This window comes from Balaenoptera borealis (assembly GCF_965194805.1).
Source record: "Balaenoptera borealis genome assembly, chromosome: 6".
In the NCBI taxonomy this organism is placed as follows: domain Eukaryota; kingdom Metazoa; phylum Chordata; class Mammalia; order Artiodactyla; family Balaenopteridae; genus Balaenoptera; species Balaenoptera borealis.
This window is the reverse complement of record NC_138863.1, coordinates 54,318,721-54,337,973: the sequence shown is the minus strand read 5'-3', so window position 1 is coordinate 54,337,973 and position 19,253 is coordinate 54,318,721. Positions and strand designations below refer to the sequence as shown.

The following is a 19,253-nucleotide window of genomic DNA, read 5'->3' as shown; positions in this document are numbered from 1 at the left end:
TTCTCTGTCCTCATACTGAAATATGTATGTTCGAGTATATAGTTTCCAAGATTTTCAAAATTCTAACGTTGTCATCCTGGGTTTGTTGGGATTCCTTTACCCCCAAGTACCCACTGCCAGGAGATGGATCTCCCACACAGAGATGTGTGATGTGTCTGAAGGATAAGGCAACTGCAGGGGAATGGGTTGTAGTGAGGAAGAGCTGGATTCAGGGCATTTGTTTTCCTTTGGGGATCTTTCCATTGGATAGTCCAAAATTTATCCACAAATGGCCCTCTGATAATGGCTACTTCCCCATCTTCACCAACACTAGTTATTTTTCTCCAAATGTAGTGACTTCAGAGTCCTTGTTCTTCCAATTTTCTTGCGCAAATCATTTTTATGTCATTTCCTGAATTCAGTTCAAAAGAGTCATCAGCTAATACACACAGGCTCAGGGCAGCATGTGTTCCCAATCTCAGGCCTTACTTATTACTCACTGTGCCACTCAGTTCAGTATCACCTAATTTCTTTAGGGAAAAAAATTTACCATTCCAACAACTAGGCAACTAAGTTTCTCTCTGCTAAAGTTCTCTGACGAAAATCCCAAGGATTAATATTTCCTCTTATTTCTATGACTGATAATGTCTCCACTACATCAGCCTCTGCCACCATTTAGGTCAAGTCTTGCTAAGTTCACTTCTGCTTGTGTTCCGAAGGATTGCTAGGAATGCCCCAAAAACACAGAGCCTCCCTCTTCAAAGGCTTTCCACCTGGATAATCAGTTTCAAGCAATTACCGTGATATCCAAGGACATTTATGATCTGATCCACAGATCTTCACCTCCAGCTTTAATTCCCACCACATCTCACACACAGGCTCTGTCTCTGGGCCTTTGTATATTTTCCTCCATCTGAAATTCATCCCTCATTTAACCGGGTGAACTTCCAGTCTCCTTCAAGATAATAAAGATAATGCATCTTTTCCTCCGTGGAATCTTCCCTGACATCCTGTCCTTTTTCCACCCTCACATCCTCACCCCACACACTTACACTGAATTATTCATTCTTTTCTGCTTTCATGGAAACTTTGATCTATTCTCTATGATAAACCTTAGCACTTTCTTTTTTCCCATTGCTTTGCTTGGTGGTCTTTTCTTACTAGCCTGTGAGTTCCTTAAAAGGATGGAGATTTTTGTCTAGTTCATTTCTGGCTCTCAGACATAGCACAGTACTCAGCACTATGAAGGTTTTCTTTAAATATTTGTTCAAGTACTGATGTCACTATTCATTCCAACAAATAGATGTTGAACATCTACTCAACAAGAGGGAAATACAGTGCAATCCACAGTCCCTGCCTTTCTTACTTAACCTTCCACAGTATTGTGTTCTTCCTTCCTTTACCATGTGGCATTCTCTGTTTATCATTTTAAACCCTCTCCTATTACCACTCGCATTCTTGGCTTGTTTTAATAAAGCAAGTTCATGCCAAAGAATCTATTATAGTAATTCACCAAATATCCCTGCCCTTCCTCTTTCCATACCCTCTTGTTCCACAACAGTGTGGACCCAGTTATTAGATAAGGGGCAACTGTTGCAACAGAAAACACATTAGACTATGAATGCAGAGAACAAAGTTTGGGTGCTGTATTTTCCAATAACTACTAAATGAACACAGCTCAATCACTTAAATTCACTAAGCCTCCCCTCTGGAGTTCCTTTGGCTCTATGATTAGGCTTCATTTCTAGTACTTTGTTAATAAGGTAAACATATCCTTCTTAATATATGTATAAATTGAAGGGACAACCAGATCCTTGCAAAGTAGCTGTCCAGCATACGCTTGAACTCTTGAGCGATAGGGAACCACTCACTACATCACAATAGTATTCATCTTTGAACAGCCCTGCTAGTCCCTACTTTGAACGGAAACGTGTCTTTTTGTAGATTTGGTAGATAACGATGGTATTAGTAGAAAACACCACTGGAATTGAACTCCGAAGTGGTGTGGTCAGGTCGTAGCTCTGTAACTTCTAGCTGTATGACTTTGGACAAGCACAAAACAGCTCCAAGTTATGCATTTGCTCAACTCTAAAAGGGGGAAATAATAACACCTTAAATCATTATCATTAGTATGAATACAACTGTATTAAAGTACCCAGTGAATCTGAATCTGGTACTCAGATGTATTGAATACGGAACAGCCCAATTCCCCTTCCATACACAGCCTTTAAACATCTGAAGTCAGCAACCAGAGCATGTGCCTTCTCACACCAGCCTCCATACACAAGCCCCATTCATCTCCTCCATACGCTTTCATCTAAACATACCCTAGTGCCTCTTACAATGTGGCATCTAGAACTGAGTCCAGTATTCCAGGTATACAAAGAATAGAGAAATCGTTTTCTACATTCTTATGATGTTTCAAAATTCAGCTTGATATCACATTCATATTTTTCTACCACCCCACACTGTTCGTAAAACAAACAAAAACCCTCAAATCTTTCTTAGGACTTTAACACATACACACCTGTAAAACCATATCTCCTCCAACCTGTATTTGTGCAATTTGGTTTTGGAGACTGAGTGTGGATCTTTGCATGTATTCGTCTTAAATATCACTTTGGAAGTTATGTACCAGAATCCCCTGCCAAATAGAAATCAATGTGAAATAAGAATAACATTTGAAAGACATTCAGGACTCGGGGGTGGGGAGAATCACAAAAGCACTTTAAGCAACTCGTTCTTAAATTCCTAAATTCTCCCCTACAACTTCCCTTAGGCTTTTTATTAAATGCCATATTTAAATGTCATCTGAAGTTATATAACGTCTCACATTCATTTCATTTTATTTTTATAATAAGTTAATATTTCATGTGCATATGTTTCCCAAACATCCTTCTCTGGAACTTTTGAAGAACTCACTGAGATAAGGCAGACCTGCACTGTTAATGCAGTCTTACTGAAGCTCAGCAGGGTCAGGGAACTTGCTGAACACTCACTCTGCACCAAAATAGGCTTCTTCGGGAAAATGCCCCACCCACACGCCCTGCTGAAGGGGTGGCCCCAGGCAGTACTCTTTTGTGCCTCTGTGGACTGCTCCTGGGAGGGCATCTGACCTGTTAAACAGCCAATTCACACCCATTCAAAAATGACCTGGGAAAAAAACTCAATCCAAAAAAGCTGGTCCAGGGACTTCCCTGGTGGTCCAGTGGTCGAGACTCCGTGCTTCCAATGCAGGGGGCGAGGGTTCGATCCCTGGTCTGGGAACTAAGATCCCACATGCCACGTGGTGGGAGCCCACCCCAAAAAAAAAGAAGAAAAAAGGGTTGGTCCAATCAGACAATCAACTGGGGAAGCTGGACCCAAAGGGAGGCACAGATGGTGGCCATGGGTGAGAAGGGCTCTGACACATCACCAGTGAGCAGAAGATAATGTCAGCCAATGACTAAGCAGAACACATCCATTCACTCATCTGCTCAACAAATATTTATTAAGAATTTCCTGTTTTAGGTTCTGGGAATGCAGTATGGACAAAATACACAAAAATTCTGCATGGACCTTGCATTCTGGTAAATGGGACAGGCAATAAACAATAAATAAGTAAATCAAATATTGTATTAGAAGGTGGTAAGTGTTGGATAAACATTATGCAGGGCAGGGACCTAGGAAGTGCCAGGGGCTGGGGTACAACTTTCAATCACAGGAATAGGGAAAGCCTCACTGAGAAGCTGACATTTGAGCTAAGGCTTGAAGGAGGTGAGGCACTGAGCCTATAGTAAAGAATCTTGAGGGAATCAACTGGTAGTGTGCTGATCAGGAAGCAGACACCAAGAGAAGAGGCAACCCAGGCAACCCAGAGAGCAGGGCATTCAAAATCTAGCTGGGATCTTTTTAAAAACAAAGCGTTCCCAGCACTTCCCCAGGTGTACTAGACCTGAGCCTTTGCAGATGGGACCTCAAAATCTGTATTTTTAAAACACTCCTCAGGTGATTGGGATGCTCCAGCAGGATGAGAAGTCCTACTGATACGCTGGGTTCTGAATATCCTTCAAATTCTGTGTTCCAAAAAGCCCAATTCAATGGGCATTCCTCTCCTCCTAAGAAGCTTTGTTGTTCAACTTTCCTGTTATTCCTAGGAAGGAAGCCGGATATCATGGCTGAGATTTCAGTTTTTCTGAGTTACATATATATTCTTTACAAACCAAACAAACAAGAACAAACCCCAACACCCTCTTCCCTGAGGTCACGTTTGGGTTTCTATATTTTGCAACCAAAATTGCCTCACAAACCACAGTCACAAAGCTGTGAGATGGTGCCAAACCTGCAGCACTGAGCTAGTATTCATTCTGCAACTCTTGCCTTTGGGAGTATTTAGCACTTCAAAATCAATATTTGAAAAATTGTCAAGGTACTGTATTTTTAAATCTAAAGATAGATAGCATTTATTTTAATAATGTATGCTTAATACGTCAGTGAATTTTTAAGAAAAATCTTTAATAATTTTATTTAAAAATTACTTTGAGTACTTATTTTATTAATTTTTGACATTTTAATTCCAAGCTCAAAACTTCTTTCACTGAAAAAGATAAGATCTGGTTAAAAAGATCTGATATTTTTAAAAAATGTACTTTTATGGTTCTGAAATTGTATAAATAACTCTATTAAGGGCAGGGTTTTGTTTTGTTTGCTTTGTTTTGTTTTGTTTTGCCACCTATTAGTTCATCATCTAGGCCAATGTATTTGGAGTCCTTTAGACAACAGAACTTTCTCCAAGGCCAACATAGTTTGCATTCATTTGTATCAGGTGGGGTTTTTTTTCCCCCAATGACACTTTCACACAATGTTTTTAGTAAACAGGCCAAAGGAAAGAGTAAAAAACAGTGTTTGATTTTTTTATAAAATCAGCAAAATCTTTTTCTAACAGAACTGACTGCTTTTTCTACTAGTGGAATCTTAGGGTTTTAAAGCTGGAAGACACCCACCTATTCCAACATCCTCATTTTCCTGTGACCTGGAAAAATTAAGCAACATACCCAACACTAGACTTAGTTAACAAAACATCTAGTGTCCAGGTCTCCTGACTACTCGTTGCTATAAGCTCAAAGTTTATGAATACTCGCAGTATCATCTGTATGTGTGTAAATAGATGTGGTGCATAATTTAGGCATAATACAAGTTTTTCTCTTGAACATCAATAGTGCTTTAAAAGTATTCTGAATGATAGAAAATGAAATAAAATTTCAGACTAAGGAAAAGTCCCTAATTTCAGCAACCAACTTACTGTCACTCTTAATTAATATAAGCTTTGTAATAGAGATTAACAAAGGAGGTCAAGTTAAAGGCAAATTGTTCAGGCAAATTGTTTTACATGCTTCTGGCAATATACATTACATAATAGAGTACAGTAAACTGGCTATGCCAGTTTTTATAGTTCTGTCCAATAAATTTTCTTCCAATAAGTACCACTAAATGTCAATACAATATGTGCTCCAATAAGTGTTCCTGAGTCAGAACTCTTTGGTTACAAGTACCAAAGCCAATCTGAACTGGATTGGGGTGGAGGCATGATGGATTTTCTGGAACAACACTGAGGTAGCTCCAGAGCACTGATGGAAGAACGGCATTTCTGAGGACCTCAGGGACCAGAACCAGAGACCAAAGCAAAGTCCGCATCTTTCTCAGCCCCTTCTCCCAAACCTGTTTCTTTTTGACTTGTCTTCAGTCTGTACAAGAGCAAACTAGTCTGTTTTAGGCTCCAAGGAGAAGAGCCCCAGGTTGCACTGGGTGTGCGTCCTCCATCGGATGCATAGTTCATGTAGAAAAATATCAGGGGTGGCTAATACTTTGGGTCATATGAATGTTCAAGCACTGTGAACAGTAGAACAAGCTCCTGGGGGGTGGAGGACCGGGTGTCATCACAGGCAGCTCCCATCATGGGAGGAAGTCTCCTCCAAAGGACACAGGGGCATTACCAGCAAAAGGGGAGAGAGGAGAACCAGGCTGACAGAAACAGTAGATAGTCACTGCGGGATGTGTACATCTCTAAACCTTGCACTGGAAAGACAATTTTCGTGAAATATTTTATTACCCGCCCAAATATTAAAATTATAATGTTAATTTCTTCCAGTCTCATCATTGGATATTAAGAATGTACATTCAAGTACCCTATTTTCTGGTTTGTTGATGTGCCTTTAAAACCCTAGCCTAGAAAAACTCTTCGATTTATTCATGATTAGGATAGAAAAATACAATTTCACTTAATCAGAATATTTTTACTTATTATGTGCATTATAGGCCTAAAAAAATTTAGATCTAAAAATAGTTTATTCAAAGCTGAAGAGGTAAAAAGCACTTGATTGTCAAGTTTAATCTGCATAGTGAAAGAATCAGGTCTCATTTAAAAGGTATTATTAGTTAAGTTATGGAGAAAGTTCTTTAGTTTCTGTTACATGGTATTTCAATATGGGGCTAGGTCCCAGTTATTAGTAAGACAGAAAAGAATGTTAAAAACAAGCTTGGTCCAAGTCATAAGGTTTACTTGTGTTTTTCCAATGTGTTCCAGTCATCGGCCTGATTACAAAAGTCAACATTTACCTCAGTGATCAAGCAATGTGTTTTGCTCTAGACTCTCAAAATCTGAGGCCAGAGACTAAAGTGTTCCGTCCTAGCTTCAGTTCTTCCATGCTCAGAAATGGCTCTCTTGTCTGGGTGTTTGGTTTTTTGCTTTTAGTTCATTTTTTTTTAAATCCTGTGTTCTTGAACAAAATAGGGACAAACCACATTTGAAAATAACCTCCAACCATTGTCCAGGCTCCTTTCACTCTGTCACTCTCTCCAGCTGCTCTGGAGAGGTGGTAAAACTTGGCTGTGACTTTATCAGCTGAATGGCAGCTTGGGAGAAGGCCCATTGCATAAAGTTGGAGTAGGCACTAGCGACACAAAAAGCAAAGGACCGATTTGCTTATGGGATAAAGTGGAAAATGGAAAGAACTGCCTTTTGCATCAGTCCAACTTTTCCTCTCCCTCTGAATAAAACATTATTATGTAACAAAGGGCCTTTAAACAATTTTTTTAAATTGGCAATTTGACAAACACAGATTGTGTCATCCTGGGTTAGAGCCACTTCTTAGGGTGTGGAGTTACTGGATTCTGGCACTGTGGATCAGCGCTCAAAACATGTTATACAAGCTAGGTTCATGCCTCATGAATATTATCTTAGATTTAGGGGACGAAAGGAATAAAAAGCGTGTTTCCCTTTGGGGACTTGAAGAAAGGGAGCCACAGGGTCCTAGTTGACCATTTTACTCTGAAACCTTACTTTTTGCATTAAAAAGTAGGCAAATAAGCCAATAAATGTATCTTATCACCATTCCTAGGATGAAAACACTTACAGACTTTTTCATTGTAAAGTATGGCAGCAAATTTGGGACAAGAGCTGTTGCTGGCGCTCAGCTTACCCTCCTGAGAAACGATCCTGCACGTCCTGTCTGCACAGAAATTATGCTTAGATGCTTCCATGGTCATTTTAATGTCATACAAGCAACTCTTAAGCATTTTAGTTGGAAAAAAGGTGGAAGTGAACAGAAACATGGGAAAAGACATTCCATGATTTATTTTTTCATGCAACCGAAAATGTAGTGCCTGCCTTGCTCTCTTGCCAGAGAGCTGGAGACAAGGTTGAGGACGTTATGAGTTTGCTCTCAGTCTCACTGGGAGGCAGGAACCCAAACAAACACTCAGTGCAATGTGACACATACTAATCATTAAATTCTACACAAAAATGCTGTGGAGACCCAGAGAAGAGTCACTGCCAAGGTGTCTAGTGAAGGCTTCATGGAGGCTTTGATGCTTGAACTGTGTCTAGAAGAAAGAGTGGGCAGTGTCTAGGCTGGAAAAAGGGAGAAAAAGCAGAAGAAACAATATACACAGTGGCTAAGAGGCACTAAAGAACGTGCTTACTGTGGCTACATGAGCAGAGAGAGGGTCATTTCAGGGAAGATCAAAATGAGAAGTACCTGTGGGCCAGGGGTAGAAAATTCAACGGACTGCAGAGGCCAGGCAGGTAACGAAAATGATCGAAGCTGAGCAGGTCTAGGTGCAAATGCATTCACTATGAGTGAACGGCTCACCGGAGAACGAAAAACCTCTAAAAATATTGCGCCAAATTATACTTACCTCCCCAAATATGAGAGATTGCATCTTTCCCCATACCCTTGCCAAGAATGGGTATTTACAGCAATATTTATCGAGTGCCTTCTATTGTGAGGGATGGTATTTAGGAACTGAGGATACAGCAGTGAATAAAATAAAATTCTTATCCTTATGGCACTTATACTCTAGTGAGAGGCAGACAGACAAAATAAAGAAGTAAAATGTGTAGCTGTTAGATAAATGCTGTGGAGAAAAGTAAAGGAAGGACGACAGAGAGAGAATGGGAGATAGGTTGGATTTTAGATAGAGTAACCAGGAAGGCGTCACAAAGAAGGTAGCCATTGAACAAAGACTACAGAAGGTATAAGAGGAAATTCTGCAGAAGTCTGTGGGAAAAGCATTTCAAGCAGAGGAAACAACAAATCAAAGCCCCTGAGGGGAAGCCATACCTGCCAGGGCAGGGAGGTGGAAGGGAATAGAGTGAGAGGGAAAGAGATTGTGTTGGGTCTTTTAGAGAATTGATTGAGGCTTTTCCTCTGAGCCACTTGAAAAAGCTTTGAATGGTTTTGAGCACAGGGATGATAGCCAGGGCTTGTACTTTTAAAGACTCATCTGGCTGCTGAGTGTAGAACTGAACGCCTTGCGGGGAAGGGTATAAGCCCAGAGACCAGCTGAGAGGTGAGAGCTGCTACTCCAGGCAGATGTGATCGTGGCCTGTCCCAGTGCGGGGGAAGCAGGTGGTAGGCAGTGGCTAGATTCTGATTATAAGCTAAAAATAGGGCCCCAGGATTCCATGACTGATTAGATGTGGGGGGTCAGGAAAAAAAAGAATCCAGGTATAACTCATGGGTTTGGGGCCTGAGCAATTAGAACAATAATATTCTATATACTAGGGGGAAATCGTGGGGAAGAGCAGTTTGGCTTGAGGGGGATGGAAAGGGAGGAGGGCTTAATAATTTGGTTTTGGAAATGTTAACTTTGAGATATGTATCAGATAATAAGCATAAATTTAGAATAAAGCAGCTGGAAATTTGAGTCTGGACTTAAAGGGAGAGTTCTGGGCTAGGAATATACATTTGGAACTTTTTGGTATATCAGCATAAAGATAATGTCACAGCTATGAGATGTGGTGAGATTAACAAGAGAGCAAGTATAGAGAAGAGGTCTAAAGACTCAACTGTCAATTCTGGAGATCTAATATTTAGAGACTGGGAAGATGAGGAGGAATCTACAAAAGAGACTTAAAGGGAAAAACCAATGAGGTTGGAAAAAAACCAGAAGCATGTATTGTCAGAAATCAAGTAAGGAAATACTTCAAAAAGAGGGGAATAATCAACTCGGTCTAATACTACTAACAGGGTGGGTGTATTAGTCGGGGTTCCCAGAGAAACAGAACCAATAGGTAGGATGTTTGTATGTGTTTTAAGGAATTGGATTATACAATTACAGAGGCTGGCAAGTCCGAAATTTACAGAGTGAGCTGGTAGCCTGGAGACCCAAGCAGGATTGATTGTGCAGTTCAAGTCCCAGGGCCTTCTGCTGTGGAATTCCTCGTTGGGGGAAACGTTAGTCTTTTGTTCTATTCAGGACTTCAGCTGAATGGATGAGGCCCACCCATATTACGGAGGGCAATCTGCTTTACTCAAAGTCCACCGACTTAAATGTAAATCTCCTCCCAAAACACTTTCACCAAAACATCCAGAAAAATGTTTGACCAAATATCTGGGTGCTATGGCCCAGCCAAGTTGACCCCTAAAATTAACTGTCACGGCAACAAAGATGAGGCTGAGGAAAGGCAGTTGTATTTAGCAACATACAGGCTATTGGCAACCTTAGGAAGAACAGGTTTGACAGAATGATGGGAGAAAGCTTGATCGGAAGGGGTTTACAAGAAAACAGGAGGAGGAATGTCATGCGCTTCTGGGTTCACAGGACATGGGGGAAAGAAAACACAGCAGTGTTAAACCACCAGGGCAAACCGACCTGATGCTGGTTGCCAGCACCCAGAGAAGCAGCCTAGGCACAAGAGAGGGAACTAAGGGAGATCAGCTCTCTCCTGAAGCTGGAGACCTGAAAAGGGGCTACAGTGGTCCCAGGTCACTAGTGTGGCATGCGGCTCCACACAGAAGAGGATTGTGGGAGAAACACATCTTTAGTTTAAGTCTTTGAGTATCCCACAGATTAATACTGTATCAACTAAATGAGAGTTCATAATCAATAGGCAAAATACTCAAATATTCAAGTTACCAAACAAAAAATATTTTAAAAAACTATGAAATGTTGAAAAAATTTAAAAATTATATAAAAGATGAGTAATCAGTAAGAGGCTCGCCTATAAAACCAGGCAAATTTGAAAAGAAACCAAACAAAGCTTTTAAAAATAAAAAATAGAACGCTACTCAATACTCTGAATGACCTACATAGGAGAAGAATCTAAAAAAGAGTGGATACATATATATGTATAACTGATTCACTTTTCTGTACAGCAGAAACTAACACAACATTGTAAATCAACTCTACTCCAATAAAATTTTAAAAAATAAAAAATAGAACTGTTAAAATAAAAATCTCGATTAGTTAAAATACATATTAGGCACAATAGAATAAAACTATTGGTAAATTAAAGGCAGATCTGAAGAAATTATACAGAAGATAAGCAGATGGAAAAAATGAAAGGTTAACATGGGAATTCCCTGGAGGTCCAGTGGTTAGGACTCTGTGCTTTCACTGCCTGGGTTTGATCCCTGGTCAGTGAACTAAGATCCCACAAGCCCTTCAGTGTGGCCAAAAAATAATAAGGTTAACAGATATGGAAATAATCATATGAGATTACTAGGAAAAGAGAAAGAGAAAGCCTGTTTGTTTCACATGCCTAGCACCAAGTAGGCAAGCAGAAGATAAATAAAACCCACAGGATTCACATACACTGACCCTGAGCCTGACTGATGCCATGAAATTTTAGATTGATCTGATTAGTATTTCCTCCTCTGGGGGAGGCTGGGAAAGGGGTTGGGAAAATGGCAGAACCAACAGAAGCTCCTTATCCAAGTTACCCATAATAAACGTGATGCATAAACAGTGGAACCACTTAACAATATTCATATTTTAAGATCAGACTAATCTTGCCATGTGACATTAGAATTTTCTTTTGGGTGTGGTTTCTTCTTTGCCTACAAACATACTTAAATTTCGATTTATTTATAAAAACCAAAATTCAAAGAATTCTTTTAAGCTGTTATCTTTTCTTTCCCCTTCCATTTAGTAATCAATTTCTTGGGGGAAAAAAAAATCATCTAGACTTGAAATGATTATTTGTTCACTATTCATTCACTACTTGCTGCCTCCCAGTTAATCAACTGAAACAGTTCTTTCAAAGTTAACAATGACTACTTATCATATTCAATGAATTTTCTTTCTCTTTCCCTCTTTGTAGTACTTGATACTGTTAACCACTCATTCCTTCTTTTTTTAATCTACATTTACTAAGTTTTGCTAGTCTCTAAATTAGGCCCTGGAAATAAAAATATAAGAGAGTTCTCTGACATCAAGTGGTTTACAGTTTACTTATCAAAGAAGACATATGCACTACAAAATGAAATAAGGCACTAAAAGAAAAAGTGGAACCACAATGAGGGGGTGATCACTTCTACCTGGGGTGGTAGAGGGTGTGGTCCAGGATTTTACTTTCCTCCTCAGTTGAGTTTTTGAAAGATAATGTGTGTTGATCATGTGAATAGGTGCAGACTCAGGCATCACTAGAGGCAGAGGAAACATGAGCAAAGATACAGAGGCATAAAGCATCCAGAGTGTTGAGAGTACGGTAAACAGCTCAGTAAGTGTGGGACAGAAGACCCAAGATGAGCATTAAGGGCAGAATGAAAGGCAATGCAAAATCACAGTCTTTTTACTCATTCAAAGGACTTTGGACTGTATCTTATCAGTACTCTACAAAGTGCTGAAAGGATACTTCTTCTTTTTTCTTCTCTTTACTATGTTTATAATTTAGAAATAACAACCTTGAAGGAAGAAAGAGGCTTAATTGGAATGCTCTAAATCTGGAGGAAGGAGACATTGACAACATTGACACACTGATGAACATTAAGATTGACTTCTGTTTTGCCATCAGATATAAATGTTGTGATACATTAGCATTTTATCACTCTGATTACTTCCTTGGTAGAAATTCCTGGAAGTAGAAATCACAGTATCAAATTTATTAACAGTTATAAAATCTCTTGAAACATATTGACAAACTGCTTTCCAAATATACTGTCTCAATTTATGTTCCCATTAGCACTGAGAATTGTGTTAATTTTTAAAAAAATTTTCTAAGTGTATAGGCAGAGATTTCTTCTTCATTTAATTTGCACTTCCTGAATTACAAGTTAATACATTCACTGGAAATTTGTATTTTCTTGTTTTGGGAATTGTCCCTTCATGTTCTTTGATCATTTTTCTATTAGAATGTTGTTCTTTCTGGATTTATGTTAAGTATATTGATCTTTTCTAATGTCACTTTTTTTGCAAATATGGATATGCAAAGTTTTACAACTATTTTATAGCTAAATATATTGATCTTTTCCTTTGGAAAACTTGATTTCCTTCTCAAACACTTTTCTTTCAATGTCTGTGACTATTTTATCCTGTTTCCTATTTCTTAGTCCATTTTGCTATAGTGTCTAGCTGATACTTCTTGAGGGAAGGAGGCTTCAAATAGAGATATTTGTCATGGTCTTTGGCCTTTTTTATGTCAATGTCCTTACACTCAGAGATCTAACCTATTTCAAATGTTTCACTGGTTTTAAATATTGACCCTCTTAATCTAAAAATATTTTTTTCTGAGTAATATATGTACACAGTATCAAATTCAAAAGTATGAAATAATATACAGTGAAAAATAAGTCTCTTTTTCTCCCTGACCCCCACCCATCCAATTTCTCTCCTAGGAGGCAATCACGATTATAGTCTCTTCAGAGCCTTCTAAGAATAGTCTATGCATTTACAAATGTATGAGTTTGTGTATGTACGTGTATATGTATATTTATAATATATATAATTATGTGTATATATATAATTTTCCCCATATACATATTAGCATGCCATGTACCCTGTTCTACACATTACTTTTTGCACTTAATAGATTTTGGAGATCTTTTACGAACAGTACACGAGACAGCATTGTATTTCATTATTTAAATATAATTTTTATAAACCAGTCTTCTAATGCTAAACATTTAGTCTGCTTCAAGTCTACTACAATCTATTAGAAACATCATTTTGTACTTATAGGATAAGTGCTTAGGACTAGAATTGCTAGGAATATGTGCATTTGTTGTTTTGACTGATTAGTGTGAAATTGCCTTTTATTGAGGTTATACCAATTTACAGCCCCTCCAGCAATGCTTGGTAACTGTGTTATAAAAATTTTGGGGTTTTGCCAGTCTGATAAGTGAAATATAGCATCTAATGTAGTATATAATTGGGTGAGGATTGGTGTCTTTTTTATACATTTAAGAGCAATCTGTATTTCCTTTTTAGTAAACTGTTTTTTCATATCCTTTACCCCACATACTCCTGTTTTGTATTGAACAGTTGGTCTTTTTTCTTATAAATTTATAGGAATTGGCTTCTAATATATGTTGTATATATTATTTCTCAAATTTTAGTTTATGTAAGATAGTTTTGTTTCCTATAAAATTTCTGATTATGTAAACAAATTCACCAATTATTTCTTTATGGCTTCTGCGTTTTGTGTTATACTTGTAAAGCCCTTCTCGTGCTGGTATTACTTAAGACAAAATTTTCCTGGCTATTCTTGTTTATGTATTTTTACATATAAACTTTAGATTCAGATTGTCTATTTCTAAAATTTAAGTATTCTTATTGTTACACTGATTGGGATCAGGTTAAATTTACAGATTAATTTAGGAAGAACTGACATTTTTATGATGCTGGTTATTTTAATCCAAGAACATAAAATGTTTTTGATTTGTCCAAGTCTTCTTTTGTGTCTTTCAGTAGTGCTTTTTTTTTCGTGTAAATGATACACATTTATTTTAAAGTTTAATCTTATGTATTTCATCTTTTTGTTGCTATTATAACATCTATTACTTCTATGCAAATGACTTTCAAATAGATATCTCTACCTTCACGTCTTTTAAGAGCACCACAAATACATGTCCAGCTGTTTTTTAGATCGTTTCCACTTGAAAGTTTGCTGTTATTTTAAACTCAACAAGATCCAAATATGACATCACTTTCCATGAACAAAATGCAGTCTGTCTTCTTCAGTTTTGCATTAGTGCCTAATATAGGGCCAGGTGCTCGGCACATAGCAGGTTTATATACATCTTCTGTGTGGAAACACTTGGATGTGTGCCTTCTCTCTTTATCTTTTTCTACTTCTCTCTCTCTGTCACATAGACACACACATACTGGAAAGCAGCTACATAATTTGTGGGGCCTTGCGCAAAATAAAAATGAAGGACTCTGTTGGAAAAGCAGGAAAAAAGGTACTATTAAAGGTACTAAAATAGAAAGGTTTTCCTTTTTTCCCATGCGCTCTCTTTTAACTTGTGGTATTTTTGTTTGATATTTAATGTCATGCTACATAAAAAAATCAAAATTTGTAATAATTAGCATGAATTTTACCATTCACCTTTATGTTGTGCAATGCCAATTTCAAACAGAAATAGAACATTTAAAGTATGCAGAATCACAGGAATGACACAATTTGTGTACGTGCATATGCATTTTGTTCTTAACAGAACAGTGGAAGTACTGCACAAAACTAACTCAACTGTTATTTCACTTCTTGATACTCATGCATCCTACCCACACTGTGTGCTTTTGGCTTACTGATAAGAAAGGAGTGAAAGGAAATGAACTATCTTTTCCTTTCCTTCTACACCATCATTCTCAGCTTAAATGGTTGGTTAGTAAAGGAAGTAAGATGAATAAGTATATGTAGTTTTCCTTGCTCATTTGAGTTGCTAAGAATGCCACTGTCTTACTTCTGCATTTGAAGCAAGTTCTGGTTTACAAGGAAGGTGTGGTCTCTTGGCAGCTGTCAGCACCCCGACTTACTCAGGTGTAGGCGTAACATGCTTACCTTTTACTTGCTTCAAGTCTCGTTGAACTCCGTACACTGCAGGTCCACCAGAATTCTGTGCCCATGGGGCGCTTGAAGGCAAATGGGATGGCAAGGAGCTACGGGCAGACATTTGCGTGTATCTCCTCTGCTCATAGGCATGCTCCATTACCCCACTGAACTCTACTTACAAAAGTCCAAAGATGAAATTGTTAAGAATTTCAAGACAGCAGAGCATTAAACTATGCATGGCTCCCTTCTGAGAGTGGCGTCCTGTTGGGCTATACAGGTCCTACGCCCACGAAGCCAGCTCTGTATACACCAAGCTTCTCTTTTCTACTATTTTATTCTCACTTTCTAGTAGTGGCAAACAGTCATGCCAACTGAGAATTTTGAAGTTAGTTTTGGCTTTTTCCTCCCTCCTGTGCTGCCTCACCCTCATCTTTCACTTCTACTTCCCAAATCCTATGACTTAAGTTCATCTCTAGCATCTGCCTTTCCTTGTTATTCCTACTTTATCATCCAAATTTAGATAATTGTATTCTTCGATAGTATTTTAGTAACAGTAACCACATGCTATGGACTAAATTGTGCCCTCCCTAAATTCATACATTGAAGCCCTAAAATCCCATGTGATTGTATTGGAGAAGAGGGCTTTCAGGAAGTGATTAAGGTTAAATGAGGTGGAACCCTAATCCAATCTGACTGATGTCTTTATAAGAAGAGACACCAGAGTTCTTTCTCTGCTACGTGAGGAGGACATAGCGAAAGAATGGCCCTCTGTACACCAGGAAGAGAGTTCCAACCAGAACTCAACCATACTGACACCCTGATCCTGGACTTCTGGTCTCCAGGACTGTGAGAAAATAAATTCTTGTTGTTTAAGCCACCCACTATGGTATTTTTGTTGTGGCAGCAGGAGCAGACTAATACATCACTTAACTCTTAATCCCTATTTTCAGTTTTTATCTGCCTTTGTCAGTACACTTTTAAAGAATTATCATCCTAAAATTATAACTCAGATCAAAGTGCTACTCCATCTAAAACCACTGATGATTGAGTTGAATGTTTGCCTCTCAGTCTGGCATTCAAAGACTCCACACAGTGCCTTCTATTTACATCTTTTGTGCCGCAAGAAAACTGGACCACTTACGCTTTCAGAAATAGGCCCCTGCTTTCCTGCCTCAGTGCTTTTGGAACACCTCCCCTCCCATCTCTGCCTGTTGAAATCCTTCCTTTTATTCAAGGTCCATTTCTTAATGTTGCTTCTTCCTTGAAGCTTTAACTTACCTAATTGTATGTTATTTCTCTTTATTTTTAGTGGGGGGATGAATCCTCTTGGTATTTCATTTTCAATCCATGTGGCATTTAAATAAAATTCAAGGATGATTTAGGCATTTTTTTTATCTTCCTTATTAGACAGTATATTTCTTATGGATAGTAGCTGGGTCCAAACTTAACCTTCTGATAACTATGTGAATCTCTATTTTTCATATATTATTTTAGATAATGATTATCTAGCCATAGAGAAATCTAAAGGATGTTCTAGTGTAACTACTTGCTTATTAGCCTGCCTCTGCCAACAGAGGGTGAGTTCTTTGAGGGTAGAAATATTCAATTGCCTTTTTTGCAGTCCTCCCCAATTTAACATGGATTCAGTAGTATCACCTAATATATATTTCAAGACTCAAAAATGTTTTATAGCTGTTTGAGATCCAAGATCCACTCAAGATCTATCCATTGCATTCTGTTGTCAGATCTTTTTTCTCCTTTAATCCAGAATACTCTCCACTTTGTTTCTTTATTTTGTCTAGAGTCTAGGTCCTATTATACAGAATGTCCCATGGTTGTGATTTGTTAGATTATTTTCTCATGATTAGATTCAGTTTAAACATTTTGGGCAAAAATATTATGTAGGTAATATTTTGTCCTTCTCATTGCATTATAAATGGAGGCACATAATTCCAGTTTATTCCATTCCTGATAACTCTGCATTTGATCTCTCTATTGAAAGCTTTATTTTCCTTTGTGGTTAATAAGTGGATTCATTTGCAGGTAATACTTCGAAATCCAGTGAGTATCCTCTTCCTTAACAACTATTAATCTGATGATTTTAATATCTAATTAACAATCATTTCCTGAATCATTATTACATTTGAAATAGCAAAATGATATTCTTCTATTGTTGGAGAACAAAAATGTCTGACAAAATCTAAATGCTTTTTTTAGAAACTTCAATAACAAAACTGCATTGTCTTTTCTGAAAAAAAATGGGAAATTGGCACCCAGGGTTTTAAACCCAGGACTGAGAATTGGTTAGATAGGCAAAGAAACGCTGTAGATTAAAAGCCATACCAAGGACTCTTTTTCTTCTAAGAGCTGTCTGCACATGCGTGCAAGAATAGTAGCCATTTCCTGCTAAATTGAAGCTGCGCTCATGAGCAGTTGTGAATCCTTTGGTGAATAAAAAAAAAATAAAGATATAGAACAGGAGTCAGCAAACTGTGGCTCATGGGCAAGTCCAGCCTGCAACCTACTTTTGTAAATAAAGCTTTATTGGAATAAAGCCTGTTCATTTGTTTACATTGTCTATGGATGCTTTCCCACTGTAACACCACATTTGAGTTGTTTTGATAGAGACTGAATGTCCCACAAAGCCTAAAATATTTACAATCTGGTCCTTTAGGAAAAAGTTTGTGGACCCCTGGTAAATTGTGTCTACAAATGTGTGTTCAGTAAGATGTGATTTTTTTCTCCCCAGGCTTATAAAGAAGGGCTCCAAGCAAGAGAAGAATGATGTGCCCAATTAAGATGAAGCTCTTTAGATGAGAAGCAATAAAATCTATTGCCTACCACTGGCTCTGGAGCCGGCCTGCCCGAGTTCAAATCTCTATCACATATTAGGGGTGTGACCTTAGGAAAGATCTTTAACTTCTTTGTGCATTATGTTCTTTGTATAATAATAATAATAATAATAATGATGATGATGATCTAATACAATAATAATATAATGATAATAAAGATAATAATTATACCTACCTCATAGGACTGCTGTGAGGATTAAGCTAATGCATATAAACCTCTTGGACTAGAATCTGGTACATAATAGAGTTTATTAACAACTATCATATGTTAAGCAATTCTGACATAATTTTGTACTTCCTAAAGCATTTAAGACAATAAAATAGAGAAATATAATATTGAATTAGTATGCTTATAATCAAAAAAATTGGAACCTGACTGATAATGGCCCAGGTGTAAGGAGAAATTGTGATATATTTTGAAGGCCACAGCCTGAAATCTGTCTGGTTTTGGATAGGTAAAAGGACAACCATGAAGTGTCACCTAAACTCTGAAGCAGAAGGAAAACAACAAATTCCATAATTGAATATTTATTCATATTGCTATGGTGAAGTGCAAGTCTAATTTTAAGTAATTTTTTTTCTAAGAATTATCATTTGGTAATTTAAATAGTATCTGATACTTGTTTGAAATCATTTGATGAGCCCAGGTTTCTGCGTGTAAAGCTACATCTATGAAATTTAAGTATAAATATAGAAATTTAAATCAATTAATTATTTGTGGGCATTACTGGCTTTAAAAAAATTCCACATGATTTAGTACAATAGAAGGAAATATCAATCCACTGTTGCTTTTTAGCCTCATTCATTCATTCAACGAAAACATATCAAACACCTAAAATGTGCTACACTCTATACCTTAGAGGATTCTGTTAGGCTGATATATTTCTGTGTGTGCATTTGAATTTATGTGAATATAAAATGTTTTCTAAAAAGCTAAGAGTACTTTATATCTGTATTACATCAGTTAATTTCAAAACTATGCTCTACTGTGGGGAGAAAATACATGGCTTTTACTTCCATTTTAAAATTTCAAAAATGAAAAATAACAGCTTGTTCTTTCTGGTTGTCAAATCATGCTCACAGCTATGAATACATGTACGCAGTTCTCAGATAGACAGTGTAGGTATCAACCCCATCAAAATGATAAGGTAGGGGCTTCCCTGGTGGCG

The 19,253-nt window shown here is 37.7% G+C and overlaps 1 protein-coding gene and 1 long non-coding RNA gene across 2 annotated transcripts in view; one reads left to right on the top strand and one right to left on the bottom strand.

Annotated features, from left to right (window-relative positions):
• The window catches only part of LOC309631341, a 780,796-nt gene that overhangs the window by 223,812 nt on the left and 537,731 nt on the right, over nt 1-19,253 (top strand). The window lies entirely within an intron of this gene.
• Nucleotides 1-19,253, bottom strand: part of SESTD1 (SEC14 and spectrin domain containing 1) — a 210,043-nt gene that overhangs the window by 137,605 nt on the left and 53,185 nt on the right. The window lies entirely within an intron of this gene.